General features: G+C 42.0%; 1 protein-coding gene across 6 annotated transcripts in view; it reads right to left on the reverse strand.

Moving 5' to 3' along the window:
* The window catches only part of LOC116044446 (receptor tyrosine-protein kinase erbB-4), a 281,156-nt gene that overhangs the window by 208,291 nt on the left and 50,952 nt on the right, over positions 1-21,913 (reverse strand). The window contains exon 1 of one of the 6 annotated variants that reach the window (XM_031291609.2): positions 3,780-3,871. The exons of the other annotated variants lie outside the window; for them this stretch is intronic. The gene's annotated coding sequence lies outside the window, so the exon portion shown is untranslated. Of the gene's footprint in view, positions 1-3,779; positions 3,872-21,913 lie in introns of those variants that run through there. 6 annotated transcript variants of the gene reach the window in all.

Consider the following 21,913-nt stretch of genomic DNA (forward strand, 5'->3'; position numbering starts at 1 on the left):
CTTTCAACCCCAAGTCCATCATCAGCTTCACTGGGAAGAGCAGAAGCGTGTACAAATGCAATCTCACCGTTCTGAGCTACACCTGAAGGATGCACTTGAAATCAATGTTATCCTTTTATTTTTGATATCCTTTTTTTCTCGGCTGCATCCTCTGTCTGCTCCTCTGAACCGTTTCTGAAGCATTGAAGTTCACTCTGGGATTTGAGGTTTGGAGGGAAGCTGTCTGGAATAGTTCTGCTCACATTTAAAAAAAAAAAAAACGGGGTTACTATTGGATTTACTGGTTTGAAATAACAATTCCAATGACCTTTGCAGTTCAATCTGTATTACGACGGGCCTTTACACTGTCTCCCACAGGCAGAGAGATTAAGAGAGACAGATATAAAGTTCCAAAAGAAATCAAATGTACTCCTTCCACATTCGATAATTTCATTGTCACACTGCAAGAGTGTCATTTCTAGTCTGGAAATAAAATAAAAATAAATAAAATAAAAAAATTGAGTTTGAACATGAATGAACTCTCCAAAGGCATCATTACATTTTCATCTGTATGCCAGATTACAGTCTTGTTCTCCATAAAATATGTATTATTTATCTTTAACAATGCAACTACAGTACTATAGAACTCCCTTGTGTTATTAGGAAGATACCTCAGGTAGAAAACTTGAATGGATGACCACTGTCAGTGCTAATTGAGGTTATGAGGTTATCACATGAAATATTAATAGGCCTGGATTCAGTCTTAGAAATAAAGTGTCTACAGCCATGCTAGCGGCTCTGTGAGGCTGTACTTGCTGAATGCCAACATCGGCATTCTAGTAGTGGCGATGCTAACATACTGTAAAGATTTTAGCGAGTCTAATGTAGACCATGTTCGCAATCTTGGTTTCCCGTGTTGGCATGCTGTCATTCCAAAGTACAGCTGAAGCTGATGGGAATGTCTTTCGTTTTGTAGGTATAAGTACTGGACAAATAAAAACATGAATGTTTACACCAAATTTGGCCATCCATCCAATAGTTGTTGGACATTTCACTCAAAACCACAAATGTGAACCTCATGGTGGCGCTAGAGGAAAGTCAGGAGATCACCAAAGTCTAAAGCAGAGATCTTCAACAGGAGGTCCGCAGCACCTAAGGGGGTCCTCAGAGTCACTGCATGGGGGCTGCCAAATTATTGTTTATTACTTTTTTGAATGTGTTTTTCCCCCAAAATTTTAATATATCTGAAAATATACATTCACATAAATCCAACATATTATATGAAAACATAGATCGAACTATTCGTAAAAAATCAACAACTAGCCACTACAGTATAGCCATCCACAGATACAGTTAAGCTTAATGTGCCTTTCACATGTGCAGTATGTTTGACATGAAAACATGATATATGAATGTGTAAATAATTATTATTTTAATAGCTTATCAATGTAGGGCACCATAAAAAGATATTGTGTTTATGCTTTAGGCCACCCTACACGCTATTGTAGGCCCAATTTATTATGCAACTCAATTTTATACAATATACGTAGTAGGGGGTTCGTCTCTCTTTCAGGTTAGGGGTCCTTGGCCTAAAAAACGTTGAAGACCCCTGGTCTAAAGCATTCATCCTCAGAGGACCATGCACAAAATGGCAGGACAATCCATTTGTCAATTGTAGAGATATTTTAGTCTAGATCAAAATCCCTACAGCCATGCCAGAACGGCTATAAAAAGAATTTGTAATCTGAACACCTTTTGCAGTGTGCAGTGCAGAGGGAGTTAGGGTCTACACTTTATAGAGCCCAAAAGGTGAAAAGAAAGCACAATGTGCACATCAATTCAGAAGGCAATACAGAAGAAGTCACTCAAGCGTGAGGAATACTTGTCCGCCACAAACTCAAGGCTGTTGCATTTTCAATAGTGATTTTCAAAGCGTAGTGATAAAGTCAGCATATGAATTAAATATTCTCTTCAGCTATTCTTTCAGTTTCAACTACACAAGCATGCTGTTGTTACCAGAACAGAACATGTTAGCTTGGCCTGGTTTAAACTCTCTTCTTGACATTTTAAATTGTGAGTAATGAACATCAGGTAAATGGAAAACAGTTTAGTGTTGCTGGGAAATCATATGGTAAGATTTTAAATGGAATCTTACCCTCCTTAAGCTTTTATTTGGTGATTTTACAAGTTCAAAAGCTCAGTGTGAGAGCAAAGAATCTGACTGAGAATTTGACTTTGACAGCGACTTAGAGCCTCATTAACTCCACAAATGGTGCAGTGAACATCCACCTCTCAAAGGAAATATGTAAAAGTCTGTTGCCACCGAGGACTTGCTTGTGGCTATGGTCTTTACTGTTGTAGAGAACAGGCCAAGTCCAATGAACCTCACATCAAAAATAGATCGCAGAGCAGAAAATGGGTTTAATAGTGTATTGATGGCAGCCTTTGTGTAACCCAGACCACAGTGACCCCACTTTGATGGCGACATCAGGAGGGCCAGCCAAGGCTACCACTTAATGCCACGTAGCTACTCACCTCAAAAAACGACCACGGAGCGGCTGTGTGTGTATGTGCACGTGTGAGTTTATGTGCGCGAATGCAAACATCTCTTGAGTCAAACTGCTCTGTAATTAGCCAAAAATGAGAAGCAGCAGCAAGGTTTAAATGTCTGGCAGGTATTCATTAATTGCTGATGGAAACACAGGGAGGGTGGGGGTCAGTTCATTTCCCCGCTCTTATCTGCCCGGCACAGAAAGGTGCTCGCAATTGTCATGTAAAGTGTATGTTTCTGACTGGCACGCTATCAGCGCATTTCGGGAATGATTGCTGTTTGAGAAATGTTTGGCAGGCAAAAACGTTCGCAGAGGGAACACGTTCTTTTGGGACAATTAGCAGGTTCGTCACTAATCTGTCACAATTTTTGACAGCTGATGTTTTGGGTTTTTTTCCACTGTGCTACATCAAAATGAATGAAAAAGACCAGAGGTGAAAGGAGTAGTCAATGTAACAATACTGCATTACGAATAAAAGTCTTGTCATTCAAAATCCCACTTAAGAAAAAGTTCAGAAGTCTTACAGCAAAACATACTTAAAGTATCAAAAATTTAAGTACTCATTCTGTAGAAAAATGGCCCCTAAGAGACCCTTCCTTCCCCCTTCCAGTGGGTCACATTCATAAAACATATATACTGTATGGATCGTTGAAAGATGTGAGGTTGGAAAGAAGTTTCCTCTCATTTTTGCGGGGGGGGGGGGGGGGGAAAAGCCAAAGAATGTTTAACTTGAACCTTTTTTTTCTGCCAAATCTCAATGCAAAAGTAACAGAAATGTAAAAGAGTATAGGTATACAGTACTAGCATAGCATAACATGCAAATACTCTAGTAGGGAAAAAGTACCTCAAAACTGCATTTAAGTACAGTATTGCAGTAAAAGTCCTTAGTTACTTACCACCATAATCTTTTTTTTGGGTGTAGTTTCAGTAGATTTTGGAAATATAATCTAAATATATTCTTAAGGAAATTCAGAACAACATATCAACAATGCTAATGCACCAAAATCAAATAAATATTTAAGCATGCAAGATGACTGTGTGCGGTCAACAAATCGGCCACTATTATAGCCTCTCCCCGTCTTTTTCCCCTCTTTATCTCTCACTCAGCATATAATGATTACATTTGCATTCCAATCAACTGCACAAGACCGTAACCACAATGAATAACCCATAGACTTTCATGAATTATGGCATTCCCCATATGATGCTCATACATAATTAGGAGGAATCACGATAAATAAGCCATACATTACTCTTGACATGCAGCGACCCTTCTGTAACCACAGTGGGGAGGGAGGAGAGGTGGGATACGTGGCTTACCTAGAGGACAGGAGGGAGAGAAAAAGAGGGATCATCATGTCAGTGTCAGAGTATTCATAATTAATATCCCTCAAGGGTGAAGCTCGCAGACGGTGATGCAGCATGAGGTGTAAAATGCAGTGTAGATATCACATTTGTTTGCAACTATTTTGCTCCTTTTCTCCACAAGTGTTGCAAAAAGCAACTCAAATCAATCACAAGACTACTTGCTGCAGTGGGTTTTTGGACATTGGGATGACAGAAGAGGAAACAAAAAACCTTGAAGTTGGCTGTAGTTTTTGGACAGAGCATAACACAATGCAGCCGCCCCGTGCTAAATAACATCATTTATTGAAAAAGGGGTTTTCTTTTGACAGTCCCCTCCTGTCAGTCAGCTGATTTGTTTCGGTAAAAGCAATTTTCTTCCAAAAAATTGAAATATATGTTAGTTTACAGATACGGTGCAGGGTACAGATACAGCAGGATCACCATCACAGCTATGCTCACACACACACACACACACACACACACACACACACACACACACTCTCAAAGCTCTGAATTTCAGAAGCAAAAATAGGCCAGTAAAGTAAATAAGCCACTCTGATCTTTATTTCAAAGGAAGACATATGATGTTTATCTCAATAAAGTAAAATCTAAGAAATATGTCAAAAAGCCGCTACGCAGGGAAGGCGAAAGTGAGAGGGGAAGAAGGATAAAGTGAGCGAGACAGGAAGGGGGGGGGGGAAATAAAGGAAGGACACCGCAGGAGCAGGGCAGCCTCAGGGTTTTGCCGTGCACCCATTGATTTCTCATTAGTAAATTCAGGCCTCGATTTCATCAACCTGGGCAAAGAAAGACAGCTAACGAAGGCATGGCAGGTACTTTGGTCTTATTTCCTGCCAGAGGACAACTTTCAAATCTCCTTTAGCTGGTGATTAGGCAGGGAAGAGGATCTGGATTCAGTCATGGAGCCTCTTGCCTGCCCCTGGAATGAAACCCACTGCAAAGGCTTTGACCAGCAAGTCTCTGCCCAATTAGCCAGTCTCACAAAAACAGGATTTCCTGGAGCATAGTTTTCTGGAGAGATTGATGCTTCATTAGGTAATGCTATTGAGCATTGTTCCTGCATCTAAAAAGGCACTTGAGAAGGGGTCGTGGCCAGCTCAAAAGGACTTACAAAGACACTGGGTATTAGACATATCCCATTTACCTGATCCTACTACTAAAAAGTAGAGAAAATGCCGGTTAGATGGTGCTTTTCATTGTCCAGTCAGATGTAATGATTTCAGAGCAGGCACAGCTCTCAGGTTAGGCAGTAATGTGCACCGAATGGTTGGTTAGGTGCATCTTTTTCAGCAAATTGGACAGGGTTAACTCTAGATTTAAGCATGTACGGTTAGTCAGGCTCATTCATTTCAGAAAATATACAGAACCCTCATTAGATGGCACTGTGTACTCTGCAGCCACTGAGCGGAGGATTTGCTGCAAAGTACTTTTTTTTTTTTTTAGTGTTCACTTTATGAGAATAAAGATTGGTTTTATCTGTCAAATTTCATATGTAGGGAGAAAAACTACAATATTTGTTAAAAAGAATATTGCGTTTTATTGCTGTTGGAATCAGACAAGAGAGGCATTGCTTCTGATATATCAGCCAGAAGATCAGGTGGATTGTTGCTGGATAGGTTTTCATATCTGTAACATCAGTGTGCTGGACGGCAATGAAAGAGGGAGCGTGAGAGTGAGAGAGAAAACAAGAGAGGGGGACATGTGTGGCTTCTTTTTTTTCACAGCCAGATAACAGACAGATGAAAGAGGTCGCTACTGATCTTATCAAAATGTAGAGGTTCCATCTCTGGCGTTATTTTACTAGGCACAGATGCAAAAGTAGACAGAGATACACTCTTAGCATTTATTACTAGGTAGCGTACAGATGGAGCTGCTATTGATACAAACACACACATGCAATCACACACACACACACTACTGCTGTTGCTACCTCTAATTAACTCAGATTTCCAAACTAAATAACTGCGGAAGCACGAATAGCCACATCTGGCAGCGGTGCACTCAGCATCAATCTGAGACAGCCGGCTTGAGAATTATAGAGGGGGGGGGGGGGGGACACAGCGGGGAGCGGGCGACCAAGCAGCTGCCAAACGCCACAGCAAAGAGGACAGAGCAGACACGTGGCGGCAAAATAGAGACAATCCTGAGATGTGGATTCTGGATGGTAGACACGGGACTTAAAAACTATCTTCATCCAGTGTGGAAAAAGTTAGCAACACAAATTAGAAACTTCCTCACGTCTAGGCTTATCTCTCAAAAAATGAGTGCTAAGTGGTAAAGATAATTCAAATTGGGTTTTTATTTACGTAGTAATTTCTATTGGTTATGGTAACACAGTACTCACTAGGGCTGCACAAGATATCGTATTTTTTTTTGTTTGTTTGTTTTTTTAAATCGTCATCGCGATATCAACTGCCGCAATAAACACATCGCGAAAGGCTGCGACATATCGCGAAAGACACTCAGGGCCCTATTTTAACGAGCTAAGCGCACAGCGTGAAGCGCTTGGCGCAGCTGCATTTAGTGTCCAAATCCACTTTTGGTAGTTTAACAGCCGAAAACAGGGTCCATGTGCCAGACGCATGGTTCAAAAGGGTAGTACTTGAGTCCTAATTAATTCAGAGGTGTGTTTTGGGCGTAACATGCAATAAACCAATCAGAGAGTCATCTCCCATTCCTTTTAAAAGCCAGGCGCGTTTGTACCTTGGCGCATTGCTATTATGATGGCGGATTTGCTGAGCAGGAGGGAGAGATTTTCAGGAGAAGAAACTGGTGGCGAGCAGATCATATCATAATACTATTTCACATTGTAATATTTTTATTTGTCATCTTCTGCATGTTTGTGTGCTGTTGTCCCTGTCCCTGTGTGTGTGTGTAACAAGCATAGTGTGGCGCGCTGTTCATAAGCCTAGGCGCATTTTACTAATTTGCTGTTAAAATAACAATGAAATGCTGCATCATTGACTTTAGACCAGGTTTTTGTTTGTCAATGGCGCAATCGCTTCCCGCTGCCTCAAGATAGCAATACGCCAAGAATGCACCTGAACACACCTCCCTGTAAGACCAGCACGCCCATGGGCGCACAGATGGGCGCAGGTGCATTTGCTATGTAAATGACGTGGGCGCTGGACGGGAAACTGACAACCGCGTCGGTGTTAAACTAGCAAAGTCACTGGCGTCGGGCTTTGCGCTGCGCCGGGTGCAAGCTAAGGCCCTGAGAGATTGTGTGTAAGTTGAAAGAAAATATCCGTAGAAAACTGCACTTTAAAATGTAACGGTCATTCTTTTTTTAGTGGTGCCTTTTATATCCAATTCAATGTTCAATCAAGAAAGTCGGAAATGATTTCCTTTCCTTTCATCAACGAGCAATTTGTTGTATTTTAGCAGAATACTGAAAGCAGCGGAAATGCAGAACGGAGTACACTTTAATGTCTGTTTACTTATAGCAAGTAATATCGTTATGGCGACATTCAACAACGTTATCGCCTGTCGCCTATTTTCCTTATATCGTGCAGCCCTAGTACTCACAACAGGAATTGCTAAGACTGGGGACCAGACAATCAATTTAATATCTTTATAAGCTTTATAGACAGAAATAAAGAATGAATGAGAACAACCTTTGCGTTGCAAAACAATCTAATTGCCTTGTGTATATCCTTCCGGCGTAACTTGATCTTTATCTAATTTACTAACAACACACTGACATTTACGGCGTTAACATTAACTGCAGACAATCGCATGGCTCATTACTAATCGGAAAAAAAAACTTTCATAAATAATTCACAAGATATTAATTCATCCATTGGTTGCAATGTAGCTATAGTATACATAGAAAATGATAAAGTGGTACCAGATCATGGTTGTAAAAGGTGAAAGTAAAAACTTTTGGAGAATAATATTACCTGACTGACAGTAGGGAAGTAGCAGAAGGGGAACTGAACCTTGATCATCTGTAAATAAATCATGTGCCAGTCCAGCACGCTCAAGGCAACACTGATACTTTCCACCACATTATTTCAATGCAAACTTCTAATCTTGTGTCTCTCGGACAAACAACCGCCTCAGCTGTTGACGCAGGGTGGAGGAGAAACAGCAGGCAGAATCCGTCCTGTGATCAAAAGACTCCATTTTATCTTCTTCTTCTCTTTCCACCAACACACACAAAGCTCACGCTGCACGGGCGTGACTGCGCACCGAGGCAGTGGATGAAGAGGAGAGCGGGGTGTGAACAGGGGTGTGTGTGACTGCGTGCGTGCGTGTGTGCGTGTGTGTGTGTGTGTGTGTGTGTGTGTGTGTGTGTGTGTGGAGGGATGCGGGGGGGTGATGCGACGCGTCGATCTTCATCAACCGGGGCCCTTAGCGACGGGGGATTAGTGGGCGTAAGCACTGGAAGCACTAACTAGTGTCATGATGGAAAAAAAAAAGTGTTATTTATGTTTCCATAAAGTACATTATTAATGAAAATATCTGCTTTGTTTTTTTATTGACAGTTACTTCCTCCTGACAACATCCAGAAACAAAATGTGCCCTTTTCTTTTTTCTGGATTGATTTTCCACAGAATACTGACTCACGCGCACTTGTAAGTGGGGGGTGGGGGGAGGGGAGGAGGCAAAGAGTGAGCTTCACCTCACCAAGTGTCACGCAGCTGAAAGTTTACCTCAGTCAGAGAATAGCTGGCGAGGCACAGTCATAAAATAAAAATGATGTTGTCTACAGAACCCACAGTGTTTGTTTTTCTCAAATTTAGAGTCAGCTCTGGTGTGAATAAGAAGGTAATGTGTACCCCAGACTGGGATACTGAAGAAAAATAATACACTAGCGATCATTCTTTCATCAGTTATCAAATTGCCTATACCTCACCACTGAAAAATAAGCTTTAGTTCCTGTAGCAGTCTGACAGCAGATGTTCAATTTGCTATTTTAAGAGTGCTTTTCTTCAGAATATCTGTATTTCTTTTGATGCCTTACGAAGGCTTCTAGCATCAACTTTATATGTGTACAGACATGATGCAACCCTCCCCGAAAACTTTTCGCCCTCTCGACAAAGACTGTAATTTGTGGACGTCTGTTAAAAGATTCCACGATTCAAAAATAATTATAATTTGCCTCAATTGTCATGAAGCTAAGTATTCCACAGTAAAAGTACATATTGCTTGTAGTCTATACACAACAACGTGCACATGCTGTTGTCTCTCTTTTTTGATTTGATTTTTTTTCCTCTATCTCTCCGCTTTCATTATCTCTCTCTCTATTCCCAAAAGGAAATCAAGGACACACCCTTGCCGTACAAACCTCCCAAGAGGAGCTGTGAATTTCGAAACATTGTGTATGTTAGCGTATAGTTAGTAGATGTTTGTGTAAAGAGGAAGCAACATCCGTCACCCTACGCCGGAGGAGAAATGCCCTCCAAGCATAATTGCTATGGATCTCCCCGCTGCATAAACGGTGTTATCACAGTTTGTCTAATTGTGAAAGCTGTGATCAGCATAAAGAAAGGGTGAGCCTGTGTGTGTGTGTGTGTGTGTGTGTGTGTGTGTGTGTGTGTGTTTGTTTGTTTGTTTGTTTGCAGGGGTGGGCAAAGCTGTTCTCCCTCTCCTTCCCATCATCTGGCTCTCTTTATCATCATAAAAGTAATTAGCATAAAGGTCGGATTTGTGTAAACAGAGAAAGTGGGCTCGGATAAGGTTCCACATGGATGAGGCCACCTCGACACAGGCCCAACTGAACAAGTTTGCTCGACGCCGCCTTCGGTGTGTGCAGGCAAGCGTGACAAAGACAGGAAGCCAATGGACCTGAAACATTTGTTTGTGCAGTAAAGGCCAGGCATTTCCAAAAAACAAAAAGCTCTACAAGTGCATGTAAGGGCCCTGACACACCAACCAGACGGGCTGACCGTCGGCAGAAAAGGCAGTCGGACTGATCAGTCGGGTCCCCGAGGTCCAAAAAGTGCCTCAGAACACACTGAGGCGACGCCGACTTGAGCGTACGCTCTGCGCCTGCGCGAAACGTAATACGTTTCCATAGCTGCTCTGTATTGTTTCCATTAACAGTCTGATTATTTCCCAGAAAATGAAAACCGGTAGCTGATTGGACGAATGCGTCACGTGGTTCTTTTTTCTCTGGAAATTCACAGCCAGACTGTCATGGCGGCTTGTTCAGAATACGATCTCATATTGGACTAAAATAGTTCACCGAAACGTGTTTCTGAAAACATTTTAAGCGAAAAATAGGTCATGCAGTTGATGAATCTGTCTTCATTTCAGATCGACAAAGGTCAATTTAAAATTTAAAAAATCTCTCTAAATTTCAGCAAACACGCACCAGAGACTTTCCACAAAATCTAACACACACTGGATTGATATCATTTCCAGCAGGGATGCCCGCTGGTGAAGGAAAGTAATTACCTATTCATCCCACTTCCTTATTCAACTTTTCATTGTGCTTCACACAGTCTACTTTATTCTGTCTGGAGACCCAACAGGCAGACCTCTCTTGACTTGACTGCTCATTTTATCTGGGATTGGAGCATGGCGGCACAAAGCTTTAACCGCCTCACGGTTAAAAAAAGTGGAGCTATTTAAAAAAATCCCCTGCCGGGGCTTGCCTTCCATTACCTTGCACATCAGTGGGATTCTCGCAATTCCAGACCAATCAGCTTTGAGAAGCTACTTGAAGTTACAGGCGTAATTTAGCCGTGTGTGACAGCCGCAACATGTTCGTTTTAAAACAACAAAAAGAGACAGAGGGCATTTAAGTCCCGTCCACACAGGAGGGGAAAACAATTCATCACTCATTTAGACTAACATATTCTTCATGGCACAGCCATGTTTCGGGAAGACAGGAAAGATCAATTTGATTATCTGATATCAAATCGTTTACTAGTACTGGTTTAGAAGACAGATCTAATATTTAATAGTCCACATCTAATTTTCCTATTCTGTTCTATCATTGCCGTGGTAGTTTTAATTCCAATTAGGTTCTTAAGCATAGCTCCCCTTTTGTTTACCTTTGATTTAACTGATCTGAGTTGGGGGACAGACACCGTGGTTATTAGACTGAGTGGGCGACTGCTCCAACAGAAGCACAGCGAAGCGCGTAGCACTGCACCTCTGATTACTGATTTCAACCTTGGGTTGTCATGGTTTATGACCGATAATAGACTCGGTCAGATTTCTTGCGGCTCCGTCCAAAGTGGGATGAATGCCGTCTCTCCTAATCAGACCAGCAGAACGCCCTCCAGTTACGTAGCCCACATCATTAGCTGGGCACCACCCTGACAACCAGCGGTGGAAGGATGACATGCGGCTGTACATGTCATTGCTGATCAGGTTTGGCAGGGGTCCAGAAAATTCGACATTGTCTTTGCATATGCACAAAGTGACTTAACATTAATTTTAGTGATCTCCGATTTGCGTAATCGGGTATTATTGCCACCTACGTGCAGTACGATCTTACTGTATTTACGGTTATCTTTAGCCAGCAGCTTTAGATAGGATCCCACATCGCCCGCTCTGGCCCCATGGATGCACACAACCGTGGCCGCTGGAGCCACCAACGTCATGTATAGAGCTCCCAATAACCAGAGTTGGCTTCTCAGCGGGTGTGTCACAGTGTGGGGAGAAACTGTTAGTAAGGCGAAGATGTTGGTGGTTAGCCATAGGCTCTGGTTTAGAGCGACCGCCGGCTAAGCAAAAGTAGCTAACGGCGTTTTAACAATTGTGAGATCAGCGAGGCAGTCGCTGTAAGAGAAGAGAACTATAAGTGCTTGAGTATATATAACTAGTGTAGTATAAATGCAATCTTAGGCAATTAGCCGCTAAATTAATCAATAAAGCAGAGTTGAGTAAGTTTTTGCTGGGGCAGCAAACTAGCGTCTGTGACACAGAAGCACCGGAAGCGAGACAATACGGTTACCGTGAACGTCAGCAAGTACTCTCCCGGTTACCATTCTGCCTCGGGTGACCCCCGGCACAGCGAGAAGCCGCTGCTGTCGGCGCGGAGCTCTCAGCCTTCTCAGAATGCAGGAAATGAAGTCTTTGACACTCAAAATTCCTTCCCTGGGGGAGGACCCAGTCCTGTCCTCTCTGGTAAACATAAGTTCCTAAAAATAATCATTTGACATCCTTATGTTTTTAAGCTAGCTGGAAGCATTTTGTTAGCGTTTCAGACCTTGGTTGCATATGTTTTCCCCTCCGGTGGGCGTGGCCTTCAGAGTATGACGTGTTGCGCTCTGTCTCTATGGCGGATGTGATAGACAAGATGGTTCATTTAAAGTGCCCGCACTTTTTCAAACAGTTTTAAGGTCTTTCAGACGGGAGGTATAAAGACGGTGCTGTTCATTTCTTGAAAAATGAAAGCCCTGAAAGCCTCAGTAGTAGTTCTCTCTGCTGTAATGCTCCTAATATGCAAGGGGCCAGTCAATAAGAGGACATAGTGCTGTAGTCAACATGCATGCACGAGGAGTTAGCTACTTCCTGTAAAAATGGCCATGTTGGATAAAGTGATTCATCTTTCCATTAGAGAGAAACGGCGGTAGATAACTGATCGCCCACGGTCAGCCTTGTAAATGAAGGGGCTACGGTGAAGGTGCCCTTGAGAGATTTGCGAATGTTGGTGTGTGTTCGGTGTGTGTATAACCCAGCGGGTGAGGCAGGCGAAGTAGAGGGAGGTTTGATGTCTCCCACACATAAACCGTGATTAACACAGTTGGGTTTCAAATATCCCAGCGCCGCCAAGAAATAGTGCTTTACTGCGCTCACGCACGTACGTGAACGTGCACGGGAGCACGCGCTTACGCACATACGACACACAAATACACCAACATTCAGAGACGAGGGATGATAGACCGAAAGAAAAAGGAAAAAAAACGGATGCTAAATTACTGCTCCATAGCCATGCCACATTACAAATCATTACGCTCTATTCAATCTCTCTCTTCAGACAATAGCTCTCACTTCAAAACAATTAGAGTGCAATGACACAAACCATTGATGAAAGTGGCGTCGTTAGTTAAAAGGCCCGAAAATGATACAAATGATTTATGCGGCGACTTGGGAGAGGCACACTTTTCAACAAAAGCCAATTGACCCCCCCCAACCCTCCAACCCCCGCACCCACACTTGTGTGATTGAACCGTGGCGTAATCTGTCATTCAGTGTCGGGCACTGCCAAGATTTCATTTCAATAGAAACTAATGTGAGAAAAGCAATTATTCCACTCCCATAATGCACTACTTCAGCACAACGGTGACCTTTCCGTCTGTGATTGTTCATTATCAAAGTTTTCTCCGCAGTGAATATACATGAATATCAACACTCGGAGGACAGAATATTTAATCTCACCTCTTGTCTTTTCTCTCTGGGAGGAAGGTAACCAAACTAATTTAAGTTTCTCAAATCCGAAACCATGGATTCTGTGTGATCAAAAACCAATCAATCGTGGTCACCTCTGTTAAATGCTGTATATGCAATGTGGCATGTTTATCAGTTAAATTAGTTACATTATATTTCCTTGGCCAATCCGACATGAGATTACAAGACAACATTGTAAAATATTATCATTATATTTTTTAAAGACACTCAGCAATTTAGAATAGCACACCCAAAGTTGGGAGACTGGCAACAGACGAATTAATGGAACAGAGGTCGAGATATCTTGACTTTTAGTCCTACACTCCAAAAACACTGCTACACTTCCCATAATGCAACAGCTACTACTCTAATCTAGACAGACAGAAGACAATATGCAGCCGTTTTCACAAGATCAGTAGTACTTATTACTTGTAAACTGACTTTGACATGCAAAATCAGTGGATACCCCTTTTAAGTAAAGGGTGAGGTAAATTCAATGGGCTAAAGCAGGTAAGAATATGTGATTTTATTTCAATCAAGGGTCTGCTGCTGGATAATAGGTTGTGACATACAAACGGTGAAGACATCCATCTAATGATACTGGGACAGCAGCAGAGTATCATATGTATCCCAATCAGCAGTAAAATGCCGTCTGAATAAAGGATACCACATTATGCTCCCCTTTTGATAGATTTTGCATTAAACCTTAATAAGAACATCTAATATACCAGTCTGGTTGGGGGGGAAAAAAAAATCAATCATCTTATTGACTGTGCAAACCACCAACAATTACAAGTGATGTACAATTGGACCTTAGAGCCATTAACACACTGACACCGGGAACACACCGCAGGCGTATAGCAGCGTAGCGCAGCTATTTTTGTTCCGGCACCCATGTTATCCAATCTGTCCGGCCACACCGGGCGCGTAGCGTCTGCGTATGCCTGCGTGCTGCAGCGATAGTTTCGCCGTCTCCTCTATTTTTTGACGCGATAAGCGAGCGTATGTGTCAAGCCAGGCAGGTAATCACATACAGGAAGTGACCACAGTGCACATTTCAAATTAAAACAGCCAGGTTTACGGTGATTTTGGCTGTCTTGACTTCTCACAGCGAGAGAGAGAGGGGGAGAGAGAGAGAGAGAAGGATCGCTTTGTGACCGGCGTGTAGAAATACGCGTCCAGTGTGAAAGGCCAGGCGCATGATCAGGCACTTATTTACTCTACGCGACACTTACGCTGGCGGTGTGTTCCCAGTGTTAAGCTTGAGATTTGAGATTTGATAAAGTGCATTGAGTCATGATGCGAAGCATGATACGGCACAATGTTTTTTTTAGAATTTGGCATTTCGGATAACACGGCAGGGTTTCAAAGTTATCATCAAACTACTTTGAGTCAGAGGTCTTTTTCCAGAAATCATGACCAAAATAGATCACTTTTTAACATTGTATGAGTTGATTTAATAAATGCTTCCACATATATTTTGGAGCGTTGGCTAAATTTCCTACAATTGATTCTCACGTCTCATCAGTAAATAGTCCATGTTGTCCCACTAAACTGACGGAAACTATCTCAGTCTACTAATTTTAATTTTAAAAGTGCAATTTATAGAAAATTTAATTCACATGTATTTTTATATATATATATATATATTTTTTTTTTTTTAAAGATCCAAAATCGTGCTTACAAACTTCTTTGCATCAGGATTCAAATAGGTACGTTTGTTTGTTGACCCTAAGATTTCCGCTGACATTACCTGCTACTATAACGTAAGTTCAAAAAAAAAAGAAATAAATCAGATTTGACCTCAATACTAGCACCACACTAGGGTCCAAATGGGGTCATATCGCTCTGGGAGCCCTGATGCTCCATCTTCCATCACTGTAAAATTGCAACTCTCTCTCTATAACATATAGTTTTGCATCTCCCGGGAAATTAAGCTTTCCTGTTTGAAAGGGAATAGAGGTGGCAAAGTTCTGTTTCTCCTGCTGGCTCGCACCCCCCCCCACCAAAAACAGAGTTTACTTGTAGTGAAAAACATTTAAAGCATTTCTAAAACATCCATCCGTTAATAATTAATGTGACACAGAGGGGGAAAAAAAGGGCATCGAAAAGTATCAAAGTTTTTCACAAGGGCAATCAAACACTGATCTCTGATTCTGTTTAACTTTTAAGCAAGCGCTGCAATATGGCCAGATAAATGCTTGAGAGAAATTGGCAGCTCTGGCTGCTTTTAGATGTATGGAAAAGATCTAGCGGCTTCTGCCTGCATCTGAACTCCTATCTCCCCTCAGTGTTTGTGCTACCCCTCACTGCGCAACCTCCTTTTCTCATTCTCCTCTTCTCTGTTTGATTTCTCGGAGCTTGTCATCCCAGGCCCCGGCTTGTCCAAGAGACTCCGAGCCATTAAATATTCATCCGCTCTCATCAATTGCTCCCACAGTCCTTTTGGAGGAGGGGAAGGGAAAAAAAATGACATTGAATTATTCAGGGCCCAATCAGGGCTATTTCTGGAAACTGCCTCGACTTAGATGAGATGGCGCAGCGGGCTCCAGTGTTTGTGTGTTTTGATGTGGGGGGGGCTCCGTGAACTCAATGTCCATCCTCAGCTGTTCTAATTACAGGCATTCACCATTATGCAGGGGTTATCAAATGCCTGCTTTTCTCCTGACCACAATTTGCCATCACTGCTGCACGGCTGAAAGACTTCAATAGATCAACTAAACCGCTATATATGATTCCCTGCAAGACGATTTGTTTTATCTTATATATGCACAGATAAGGAGTGTGAGTACCCCTACAGAAAAAAACATACACACAGATTAAAGCTGTGCTTCCATCATGTCTACCCCCTTTAGTCCGAGCGTAAAAACCAGAATAAAGCTGGTCTGATCATGCAAGGATCATGCAAAGAGATCACAAACGCATATCGCCATCTTTCCAAAGAGATCATTCACTCTGAAGAACCTCATTTAAAATGGACAGACTGCAGATGATGTTCTTTTGAAGGCCACAGAGCAGTGTTTCTCGCATGAAGGAGTAACTAGGATGAGCAGAAAAACAGAAGGCAGAATAGGGGGAAAACATCTTAATCACGGCTCAGCTGAAGTGAGGAGGATTTTCTCCGCGCGGGGGTCACGGAGGTCTTACTCTCATGTCCAAAGATAGTAACATCTGAGACTAATTCGCCCAATAAAAGTGTCACTTACAGATAAGTACTATGAGCTGCTGTGCTCATTATTCTGAAAGCATAGGAATGGGCAGCAGAGTGTGAAATTTCAACACTGGCACATAAGGAGGATGCTGACCTCGGTGCTGGACTGGGAAATAGGGTGCTACTGATCTCTGTGAACTCCAACATTGTAGACAACGCTTTGTACATTGGACATGGAAAATATGTCTTTGATGAAAGTGACAGCCAGAGTCAGCAAGTTACCATCACATTAAAAAATTAAAATTTGAAAAATTTAAAAAAACACTAATAAAATAAAACGGAGACCCATCACTCCCTGTGTCTGAGTTTTCAGTTTGAAAGAGCTACAATTCTGTCATCCAAGGGCTTGTGTTATCAAGGGTCAGTTTACAAAGGAAAATCATTTGAATCAATGTCGTGGTGACATTAATGCGTATGAATGATCATGTTTGGTTGTTTTTTTTTTACAAATGATGCCTCATTTTGAAGTGAACCTCTTTAGGTTTTAAAATCTGACTAGACCACAGACAACACTAGAAGTGCATGCTCCCGCTCTATTGAAGCGCCGCAACCTCTACCAAGCACAAATCGATAGCTATTCACTGCGGCCCATTCAACTTATTCATCATTTAAAACATTTTACAGCACAGTCGTGGCTGAGCGGCTTGCAGACAGAATATTATACCTTTGGTAGCAGTTAAAGAACTTCATGGCTTGGGCTTGTAAATGTAGTTTTGTTTTGATGCGCTCTCATAAATAATCTTCAAAATGGGTAAGAGGGAAAGGTCAGTGGCTATGATATACCATGCTTAACTTTTCATTTATACGTCCTTCTGCTGCAAATCATGTTCAGCGTAAGAGCTAATTATTTAACATTAGCCAATATATCAAACTGTAACCTTCCTGATTATGTGCCAGACATACACAAAGGTGATTCAAAAGGTCAAATGATCAGCAGATTCTTCTTCACCGGAGGTTACATGGACATCACGTAAGAGTGGAGATAACATCTGTATGCGATGGGGAGGTCATTTTGCGTCCCTGAGTGATGGAACCCCCCGATCAGTCCCAGAAGTGCCCATTCCCTTCTCTCTTTGGAGCTACCCTCCCCAGGCCCTGAGTAATGAAAACAATTAACATCTCTAATTACCATCCTAAATCAGCGTTCAACACGCTACCCAGTGATTTGATAGACCGCCTGAGTTACGAGCTGCTCCCAATCGAACGGCGTGCAGCGTAAAAGACTTCACTGCAGGGCGATTGAGCCTGCCAGCCTCTCGCAGTGTAAATAAATCTCAGGAATATGGGCACAGAAAGCCATGTTATCACCTCAAAAAGTCCATAAGGGGATTCAGGCATCTGACAAAGGCCTACAGCTTCCGTGGTGTCTAAGTGTTAAAGCTGCTTGCCCCGAGGTAATGGCCTAATCACTCAGTACAAACCCAGCTCCTCAATGGCATTCATGATTACATTTGTAAATACCACGTTTGATGATGAATACAGGTATTTGTCATTTGTCTCAGCTGAGCCGGGCTGATATGAGCGTTTTTTTTTTTTTTTATTCCACTGTGCTGACGGGAGACTCACTGCAGGGGGCTGAACGGTACATGCTGAGGGTTGGCCCAGCAAAACATGACCGACTGAAAGGGGGAAAAAAAACACCTGTTTTATCATTACCACTCATGGGAGGGTGGAGCTCAGAGTTACAACCAAGTAAACTAAGACAGAGCATCAATGTTTAACAAGCGCACCAGGTCGGTTTTATTAAAAGAGCAGCAGAGTTTTATTAAGCAGATAACATGTAGAACAAGATAAAAAGGGCCATTTTTTTCCCCCCTCGAGAGGATACAGAGTGAGAGAGGTATGAAGAGAAAGAGTCAGCAAGGGACAAAGACAGAGAAAGGAGGAAAGGGCAAAGGACTAGAGTGAACAAAGAGCATCTCTTCTCTCCTGCTTTTTTTTTTTTTTCTTCTCCTGGTGTGTTGTGGGAGAGATGTAGCAGTGACAAGAGAAATGTTAACTCGCCTGTACTTTGGAATAACAATACCCTGCGCTGGCAGGCAGATAGCTGGTGACAAAGCCTCCCCTGACTGAGGCACGCAGGAGAGGGATAAAAAATGAGCCGGCGCCTATCCTCCCGGCGCGACCCACCTCGGCTCTCATTGTGCACAAACACACACACACACACACACACACACAAGCTTGAAAACAAATAACACAAATAGCAGCATGCCCCGATGACTTTTCTCAGACAAATGCACAAAGCATGAACACCTACGTGGCAAAAAAATAAAAAAACAAAACCCATCCCAACCGGGTTCTTGCTTTTGTTGTCTCTGATCAGATGCAGAACGTGCTGAAAGGATTAAGCTGTTTGCCACCGAGCGAACTTGTACTATATAGGATATCTCCACCTCCATCACAGCGGGTCTTAATAACAGGTAAGTACTCTAGCAAAAAGCATGGCCCTATCAATCGATCCCTGTCCTCACCTGTTCACAAAGACACAATCTCACACACTGCGTAGTGTTGCAAAGACTACAGACAGGAGTGATACACAGTCATTTCCCTCTGGGGGGAAAAAAAAGAGCCAGGAGTCTTCAACTGCAAGGAGGAAAATTAGTGGATTACTGTATAGAGCAACAGTATGGGGAGCCCAACTCCTACGGAGGGAGGATGTAAATAAGACTGCAAAAAACAAAAAACATTGACCAAAATTTGCTCACAAGAAAAATGAATATACACTAAGAATACCTACTCCAGAACTTCTACAGTAGGCCTGAATGCCACTTCCAATGACGATCAACATTGCATAAAATAAAGCCAAGCAATAGTGAGTAGAGACGTCACGGGGAAATACAAGAATGGGCTGTTCATGCCGATAACAGCCACAGAGTCTATCTATACGGTGGTGACATGGTGGAATATACGGGAAAAAGCCATACATCTTTGTAGTTGTTTGGTGAGTGTGTGCTGTGGTCTGACAGCAAATCAGGACTCCAAACTCAGTACGTTTACATGCACACCAATATTCCACTATTATTCCGAATATGACATATTACATGTCATGTAAACAGCATATTCCAGTTGGATATTCCTAATAAGGCCTTTTTCCGAATATAGCATTTTCTGATTAAGATGTGTGGGATATTCTGGTATTATTCTGGTTTTAGAGGCATTCTTTGGACATGTATACTGCGCATTCGGAATATGTGTCTCAATCTGGGTTTTTAACCGCAGTTTGTGCCTGTTGACGGCTTATAGTCAACTCTGTGCATTGCTATGGTTGCTGTAAACAAACCAACCAGCCAACAGTTTGCAGGGCTGCAGACCCGATAAGAAGGAGAAACACAGCTACTTTTAAACATTATCAAAGACTTGGATATCAACAGGTTTTTGGATATTCGCACACATCGCTACGCCGAGCTTTTCGAGAAGCTGGTTGAAGAAATGAAAGAGGGAGGCTGTGTTCGCACGCTCCAACAAGTCCGCCGCGGCGGCAGACTTGGTAAACTTTGAAAAAATCCTGTTTTGCACGGCTACATGTAAACGGGAATATTAGTGGAATATTCACTTTCATTAGCATCATCATATGTAAACAGCTTAGTCGGAAAATCGTCTTTTTTCTAATTAGGGCAAAAAACAGAATATTATGTGCATGCAAACGTAGTCAATGAGATTCATGGACCGGTTGACCTAGATTTTGTGATTTAAATTAGGATTGTCTGTTCTGAATGATAATATAACGCAGGTAATAATGGATGTGGTTTTAAATACTATATCAAACACTGAGGTCAAGGTTGTTTCATTAATATAAAAGTACAGAATATGATTTAGAAATCGACCGATCGCTAAGCTCTACCTCCCTGAGTTTTCTATTCCGGCACAGCAAATATGCAGTTTACAAATGAAATCTGTGGCAGTCCAGCTAAAACTGCTACATAATGTAGCGGCTAATGCCCCTTGTATTTGGAAATAATGCTACATTACTAGGGTAGGTTTGATATGAACTTTCCCAGTAATGAAGTGAATTACACAACTAGAGGCTGCAGGCAGACATGTACTAGATGTCTCTATCTAGCATCTCAGTACAAATGCCCTTATAATTTAATTTAATGATCATAAAATTAAAAAGTACAAAATACGCTCTGACAATCCAACAGTTCTTTTCCACACTTCACCCAGGTCATATTAACCAAGCAAGCACAACAGTGGATAGCCTCTGATTTGAAATGTGCCTATAATACGTGGGAGTCCATCACTGGAAGTCTCACAAGAGTGCTTTGGATGAGTAAAATGGATGATCTTTGGATCAAAAACAGCCAAGTAAACAGCCTGAAGCTGTCGAAAATGTTGGCGCCATAAAGCCAGCGGCAGAAAAAAAAATAAATGTCAACTCCACACAAAGCGCATCAACAAACAATATCATAAAAAGGGAATTTCATTGAGGGATGGAAGATGGATTAGATGGGAAAGAATCACAAAAATATGAAAATAAGTTGAAGGGGTGGTAATAGAGAGTATTTGTGAATATGCAAAAAGATACACACTAATAAGTAATGGTTCTTGAACTGAAACTGCTATTTCAGGTAGATCTGTCTCCTTGCAAGAAATATAAAAAGACCAGAGTTGCAAAAGTGATGATTCTAGCTGTCCACCCTTTCATCACCTTCCCTCCCACAAGCCTCCAGAACAACAGCTGGACTGGAAATCATCCAGCAAATCAAACCAGCCACTGTTTGATTTTGATGGGACGCAGGTGCCGGAAACACAATCCGATCCCTGCCAGACGTGATATCCGTAATAGACTGAAACAATAGACGATCGGAGACAATGAAACAGCCACATTATGTTTGTCCTTGTCACATCACATCAGTCTGGATGGTGCTGACTAGAGAAGAGCTTCTTTTCATATGGGAGGTTTGTCCACGGATGCCATGCCAGGGGTGGCTGGCACATCATCAAAGCATTTGAGTACTCTCTCTATCAAGGTTTCACTAATACAGGCTTTTGAATGGCGATTACATTATTTTTGGCCTTAAGCCGATTACAGCTGGTACTTCATGTTGCAGTGGTTTAGTATCCTTAATGGGAATACCTTAAAAAAAAAAAACTAAGTATTCTTAGAGATACTGAGAGGATGTGTTGGTTTTAGGACATTTTATATTGTCTTCCAGTGTGAGAAACCTTTTGAAAATGCCCGTTTTATGTATCTGCGTTCTACCTGAGGGCATAATGAACGGGGAGCTTTGCTCAGTTAATGGATATCTATGGGACTATAAAAGTAGCTTATTTGAAAAATAGACTACTTCTCTAAAGATGGATGGCCGGTCTAACTGAAGTGCATTGACTACTGCCACATTATACTTTTTATATGTTATGTATACAACATTTAAACACGCACTTCTAATAAATGAATAGTAAAATAACTCAACTGCCACTTTCATTGTAGTGAACTTAAACCTATTTCAAT

Source organism: Sander lucioperca, chromosome 24 (genome assembly GCF_008315115.2).
Source record: "Sander lucioperca isolate FBNREF2018 chromosome 24, SLUC_FBN_1.2, whole genome shotgun sequence".
NCBI classification, from domain to species: domain Eukaryota; kingdom Metazoa; phylum Chordata; class Actinopteri; order Perciformes; family Percidae; genus Sander; species Sander lucioperca.